The sequence below is a fragment of the Eriocheir sinensis genome, chromosome 6 (genome assembly GCF_024679095.1).
Source record: "Eriocheir sinensis breed Jianghai 21 chromosome 6, ASM2467909v1, whole genome shotgun sequence".
Classification (NCBI taxonomy): Eukaryota; Metazoa; Arthropoda; class Malacostraca; order Decapoda; family Varunidae; genus Eriocheir; species Eriocheir sinensis.
The window spans coordinates 9,628,560-9,636,453 of NC_066514.1; the positions used below are offsets into that span (position 1 = coordinate 9,628,560).

The 7,894-nt window shown below is 41.6% G+C and overlaps 1 pseudogene; it reads right to left on the bottom strand.

Annotated features, from left to right (window-relative positions):
* Positions 1-466: 466 nt before the first annotated feature.
* On the bottom strand, positions 467-7,276 carry LOC126986956 (putative nuclease HARBI1; annotated as a pseudogene).
* Positions 7,277-7,894: the final 618 nt, after the last annotated feature.

The window sequence follows — 7,894 nt, forward strand, 5'->3', positions numbered from 1 at the left end:
TGGTTAGGCTGTGGGACCACTGCCTCCTGAGCCCCATCAGTGGGAAATGTTAGCGGATGTTGTTATACTGTCGATGTGTCACCAGGGGATGGGTTAGATCCTGTTGAGTTGCCAGGACTTCTGTAGGAAGGTCTGCATGGACTTGAGGGCTTGGAAGGCAGTGTTGGGGCCGAGGGTGTCGCTGCCCAGCAAGCCTTCTATGTAAAGTTGGCCTGTGGATGTTGAGTCTGGTTAGGGATGCTTAATTTGAGGTTGGTGTGGAGGGAGTGGAATCTAGGGCAGTGGAGCAGAAAATGTTCTGGTGTGTTAGGCTGTGTGAGGCACCATGGGCAGTGTAGGTCTTGGACTAGACGGAGAACTTTTAAATCATCGATGGCTCGGTTGGCTTGCTGCCCTGACTCCTATCCAGAAGCCTGGGTTCCATTGCCAGCACTCAATGGTGTACATTTTGACATCCACAGAAGACCTAAAAGAATCTCTCAACAATGGAAGCTCTGCGAGCATTTCCAGTGCCTACATTATCCTCTGCAAATATGTCTATGTTGATGGGCTCAAGTTCTTCTTCTGGCATGTCAATGGGGAGTTTGTTGAGGATTGCAATATTGTGCAGGATGGCACATGCAGTCACAATTTTTTTTGATGTTGAGAGTGCTGTTCTCATTGGCTTTGAGAGAATAGCAAATCTTTTTTTCCAAATCCCGAACGTTCTCTCGATCAGGTTCCTTGTTTTGATGTGAGAGGCATTGTAATGCCTCTCCTTAACAGTACGAGGAATTCGAATGGGAGTTAAAAGGTAGCTTTTACAGGCATAGCCCGAATCTCCCAACAAGTATCCTCTGTACTGCCCTCCCTCCAGAGTGGCACACAAAACAGACTCACTGAAGATGCGGGCATCATGTGCACTACCTTGCCAGTTCACGACCAGATTTGTGAAGAGCATGGATGAGTTGCAGACCCCCATTATATTCAATGAAAAAAAGCCTTTCCTGCAGCGGTAAAGTTCTGCATCTTCTCCACCTGGACTGATGATTGGGATGTGTACACCATCTACACATCCAATAACTCCGGGCATGGCAGCTACCTCGGCAAATTGTCGCATGACATCCTGTTCTTCAGCAGGACTGGGGAACTTTATGTAGTCCCCCGCTAGCTGGCAGATTGCACTGGTCAAAGTCTTGACACAGGTAGATACACTGGGCTGCGACATGTCACAGCAATCCCCCATGTCAAGCTGGAAGCTCCCAGTGGCATAGTAGCGGAGGGTTACCAGCAGCTGGAGACGTGGTGGGATTGGAAGCCCTGTAAGAAAGAAATATTTATTAGAATATATATACGTGTATATATATATATATATATATATATATATATATATATATATATATATATATATATATATATATATATATACACACACACCATAGAACGGGGCTATTGCGACCACCTGGGGCAACTGAGACCAGCTAAGGAAATTTCTTTTAAAAATTAAACAAAAAAAAAAATAATAGGTCGGACTGTTTTGTTAACTTCTGTTTTGTAGACGTTCAAGTACATAAGATCTGAAAATGTAAACCACATCTTTTCACTCATTCCACAAGTACCCCTCATTCCTATTGATTTGTGTATGTATATTCGTGGAATGTGACCCAGTAACGCTAAGGTGTGCTGTACACAAGCCGTGTCCCTCAGCCAAGTCCAATTTCTGTGATCCGTAGCCAGGCATCCTATGTAAGTATACAGCCAATGTGGAGGTTATCAATGTTAATGTTTACTTTGTATTGATCTTTATATAACATGGGGTAGTTGAGACCACCATAATGGGGTACAAGAGACCACAGCTACATGAATGGTACACACTTCTGTTTTGTTTCGGGATGGTGTGTACCTACAAGAGAAAAGAAGGTTCTCCCAGGGCCCAGTATACTCCTGACATCCGGAAACAGGCTGATAATAATATTAATAATAAGAATAATGATAACACAGGGTAACAACCAAAAAATCGTCAGGGGTTTCTCAGCTGATTCTGACTAATTTTGGTGTTCTGAGTCCGAATATCACACTGATTTTGCTCTATCAGGTCAACTTTTTGAGATACAGCCATAGGCCTACCTGACGAGCTATACATATGCTAATATCAGGGGTTTTGAGTTCAATCATATTTTTCTTGAAGAATATATCGAATTACAAAACTAACTTACTTCTCTAAAGTAGCTGCATACGTGTCAGTCAGTCATCCTGCTGACAGTCAGCTGCATCCTGCTATTACATATTACATATATTTTTTTTTAATATTTTTCAGGTCATTTCGGCGCGACGGTCATGCAGGAATAATCCTGACGTTTTCTGCTACATCTGCGGAGAATACACGCTGTCAGTGGACAGGAAGAACATCACAGGATTTGTGAAGCGCGCCTACCAGGCTTACTTTGAAGTCAAGCTGGGTGACCAAGATAAGTCCTGGGCACCGCACACGGTGTACAAGACGTGCGTGGAATACCTCCGGCGGTGGACGAAGGGCGCTTTTAGACCCTTCTTTTCTTGTATTAAATCAATTCTTTTACCACTCATTAATTACTCCATAAATGATCTCACTGTCTCGTATCCCTGGTAGCGTGATCCGGCTTAAGTTGTTATTGGAGACTGGTGTTCGGGGATAAACAAGGGAAAAAGTAAATATACATTTATTTAAAATTAAATGAAAGTAATTGCCTTACGCAATATTCTATGCTCAGACGATCATAACACTGGCATATTCAGCAATGGATGCAACATATGACAAACGACACGTCTTAAACATAATACTACAATATGTGCTCAGTTGTTGCCAATAATAATAACACTCGTCGTTCCACAAGCAGTGGTTTGTATCTCTCTGCTTACATCACAATCATTATGTACTCTCTTCACAAAATCCTAATAACACATTCCTGTAGTATAATCTACTACAAGTCATGGAAACACCCAATTTTACCACACCCAGTGGTTTTACCTTTGCTTTACATCGCAAACAAATAATCACAATCCTGTCCCACTCACAATCCTACTTCACATCTCCTACATTATAATCTCCAGGACAATACAGTCGGTTTCCCTTAGATTCTCGAATTTCTACTCACGATTAAGATCACAACAGCCATTCTCGGCTGAGTGAGTAGTAGCAGGTCTGCTTGAGGCGAGAACCAAGCTCGGTCTACTCATACCACTGATTTCTAGGCCACATTTTTCTTTGCTTTAGGCGGACTTACATCCTTGACACGCCCTTAATTTTCTACATAACCAATGGCCAATACTTCCTGTCACACCCATCTGCTCGCTCATTATGTTGTATTGTTTTACTTTTCCTGCTATTCGTGAGTCAGTCTTAAGACACTCCCTCAGTGATTTTTCTGTTAAATTATTGGCTCATAACATGTCGCCACGACTGACGTCACGGGTCAGAGTCTTTTTCAAAGGTTGTTCACACTTTCTGACCACGCCTACTGGGTATCTGTTTTCTGTATCTGAGTCTGGGTATCTGTTTTCCTTTACCCTCGTTGTTTCCCCTCTTTTGTACTTGAGATGCTTACACTTATATATATGTCACCCTTTTTGTTAGTGTTTGTCCTGTCAGATGTTTACACAGTTGTATACCTGCTTTTCCTCTCTGGGTATCTGTTTTCCTTTACCCTCGTTGTTTCCCCTCTTTTGTACTTGAGATGCTTACACTGTTATATATGTCACCCTTTTTGTTAGTGTTTGTCCTGTCAGATGTTTACACAGTTGTATATCTCACTCCTCTGTTTCCTCGTCTTCTGGGTCCTGACAGCGCGAAAACTTCACTGAAGTTTGGGATTCCGATGGTTTGGAGGGAGCCGTTTGACCATGCATCGGATTGTTACTTCTGCGCCATCAATACTACTGGCATCAACCGGAAGAATCGGCACAGCCTCCAGTACCCCGACCTTCCATCTGCCCGCCGTCCAGTTGCTCACTGCGAAGAAATTCCTGTACCAGCGTTCAGAGAGCTTCCTGACAGCGACGACGAGACCACCACTACAGACGAGGGAGGAGATACAGAAGAGGAGTATGGTCCGCAGCCCTTTTCACAAGGTGAGCTTAATGATCTGGTTCGGGATCTCAGCTTGTCGAAGACTTCCTCCGAGCTGTTGGCCTCTAGACTCAAAGAGAAAAATCTACTTGGCGAGGACGCGCGTATCACTTTCTTTCGTAGAAGGCATGAGGACTACATGGGCTACTTCTGCCAGGAGGAAGACCTCGTGTACTGCCGAGATGTCGCCGGTCTTTTTGTTAAACTCGGCGCTTCTCAATACGATCCGAGAGATTGGCGACTCTTCATTGACAGCTGCAAGCGCTCTTTGAAGTGTGCTCCTCCACAACGGGAACCAGTTCGCCTCAATCCCTCTTGCGCACTCCACAACTCTCGAAGAGAACTATGAAGCAGTGAAGTACGTGCTCGACAAAATCCAATATGAGCAGCACCAATGGATCATCTGCGTCGACCTCAAGATGGTGAACTTTCTACTTGGTCAGCAGTCCGGGTTCACAAAGTACCCATGCTTTATATATGTGGGACAGTCGAGACAGAGCCCAGCACTATGTAAAGAAAGAGTGGCCGGCGAGAGCAGTTAGTACCTGGGGCGAGAAACATCATAAACGAACCTCTTGTTGCCCGGGAGAAGATATTGATCCCACCGCTGCACATGAAGCTTGGGTTAATGAAACAGTTCACGCGCGCTTTGGACAAGGATGGGAGGTGCTTCAACTACCTGTGCCGAGCCTTTCCTCGACTGACCATTGAGAAGCTGAAGGCCGGCATTTTCGATGGCCCACAGATACGGCAGCTCATCAACGACACAGAGTTCCAAAACTCCATGAACACGCTAGAGTGCGCCGCCTGGAAATCGTTTGTGGAGGTGGTGAACAACTTCCTGGGGAACACGAAGGCAGCAAACCACGCCAGACTCATCAGCAGCATAATAGAGGCTTTTCAAAAACTCGGGTGTTTGATGAGTATAAAGATGCACTTCCTATTCTCACACATGGAGAAGTTTCCTGAAAACCTTGGGGCGATGAGCGACGAGCAGGGAGAAAGGTTCCATCAGGACATGCGCCAAATGGAGGAGAAGTACCAGGGGAGGTGGGATGCAGTCATGCTGGCGGACTACTGCTGGTCGCTGAAGAGAGACAACCCAGCAGCTGCTCACGCACGGGAATTGAAGAAACGCCGATTTATGCCGTGAACTCTGAAATTTTGTGTCACGTAACGTTTATTTAGAAGTATTATATGCTTATCAAATTTGATGGAGTAAATAAAAACTGAATGAATTTGGATACGTTGACTTTTATTTCTTGAGGAAAACGGAAAAAATCGTCAGGGTTTCTCAGCTGATGATCCGCAGAAATTTGTTTTTTTACGAAAAATCGATTATAAAAAAAAATCTGTAGCAAAAAATCTTGACCTGATTCAGCAAAACCAAGGTCATTTTCGGACTCAGAGCATCAAAATTAGTCTAATTCAGCTGGAAAACCCTGGACGATTTTCAAAAAATATTTTTTTGTTACCCAGTGTAATATTAATAATAATAATAATGATAATATTAATAATAATAATAATAATAATGATAATAATAATGAAAATAGTAATAATAATAATAATAATAACAAAAATAATAATAATAATAATAATAATAATAATAATAATAATAATAATAATAATAATAATAATGATAATAATAATAATTATAACAATAATAATAAATAATAGTAATAATAATAACAATAATAATAAATAATAGTAATAATAATAATAATAATAAATTAATTAATAATAATGAAAATAATAACAATAATTATGACAATAAATAATAATAATAATAATAACAATAATAATAATAATAATAATAATAATAATAATAAATTAATTAATAATAATGAAAATAATAATAATTATAAAAAAAATATAATAATAATAATAATAATAATAATAATAATAATAATAATAATAATAATAATAATAATAAAAAATTAATTAATAATAATTAAAATAATAATAATTATAATTATAATAACTATAAATAATAATAATAATAATAATAATAATAATAATAATAATAATAATAATAATAATAATAATAATAATAATAATAATAATAACAACAATAGCAATAATAATAATTCCTGATGACTGCACCTCCATGGTGATGTGGTTATCGTGCCAAGCTACAAATCCGCAGATCTAGGTTCAAATCCCAGTCGGTGTGCACCTCACCCAACTGTTCATTCTCCCTCTTGTGCCTGTCAAATTAATGGGTACCTGTGGAAACCTGTGGTAACCCAGATGTTACACCTGCCCTCTCTTTTGGGGTAATGGGTTCATATCCACCACAGGCTATAGTGCTAATGTGACAGAGGTCAGCACTCAGGCCATGTGCAACTATAGTATGTGCCCCCACCTTCACCTTACTTTCACTGAGAATGTGGATGACTGCCTTGTCCTACTTTTCAACCAATCAATAACCAAGCCCATAATTTTTGCAGATTTTTGCAGGGGTCTAGAAGGCATCATAGTTTCATGAGGTGGGCGGGGGAAGAGGGTAGCGATCGAAGCAAGGATGTGCAGGTGAGGGAATATTTTGTAAATAGGCACTTTTAGGGGCATTTTAAGGTTGATTGAAAAACATTGGTGGGGCTGTTGCCCCCAAATACCCCCCCCCCCCCCCCCACACACACACAGAAATTATGGCTGACAACAGAAACTCATGTTAGAAAAGTGTGTCAAAAGATATGTTGAACTGATATGTTGAACTGACTGGAAACTAGCTCAGAAGTGCGCTGCGGCTATAACAACAAAACTCGCAGGACATTCCAAATTGTGTGGTAGGCAATTTCATCGGACTTATCAACAATCGGGCCTCCGGCAAACTTTTTTCCTGAATCGACTCCTGTTGCAGTTAAGCATCAGTACATTAATCTTGCTAGCCACAGCTTGATCAGGTCTGATTAAAGTACCTGTAAAGAATGGCATTTTTATATTTTCAGACCTATGATATTTTAAGCTTACCTCTTTTCCTGGTAGAATCTGGCAATAGGTGCTGGATTTTTGATAAGAGATCCAGGGTGACTTGCTTGGATAGCCGAAAGCGTGAATGAACTCCTCTTCCGAGTACATTTCAAAGGGATCCCTACGGCTCCTGAACAAACGGGTTCTCCTCCTGATGGCCAGGTCTTCCCATTGTCCCACGTGAGCCACTCTACGTAGCAGGTGTCTGTATGCTGCCATTGCTGCTTTTTCTGTAATAAAAAATATATTTAATCTTTTGTGTCATCACCCTCATCAAGGATTATTTTCATTTGAATTGGAACTTAAGCATCAAGGTCTGTCTGAATATAAGCTTGAGCTTAGATGGCCAATGTAATTATTCCCCATAATGGTGTGAAATATTAATATTGGCCATGCTGGGGTGGGCAGGCTCAGTAATGAAGGCTGCTTCCTTGACCTATTTCATAGCATTCACAATTCATACTTATTGAGGTTTACTGGCGTCAGGCTCACTGTAGTATTACCAAAGTTAAGGTAAAGTTGGGGGCACACGCTATAGCTGCGCTGCGCGTGGGTTCTCCGTTGCATGAACACGTGAGCCTGTGGTAGGAGGGAGCCCAACACCCCGGGACACAGGGCCAGTCTGACATCCGGGTTACCACAGTTTACCTTCCCCAGGTTTCCCCAGGTACCCATTTATCAACCAGCCCGAGAGGGAGGATGAACAGCTGGGTGAGCAGCACGCTGACTCCTCGGGTCATGATTCGGACACGGTGCCGCGTAGTAGTAGTCAGCCACGCTGACCACTAGACCACGGAGACCTCTTAGTATTACCAAGCACGAATGATAAGATCATAC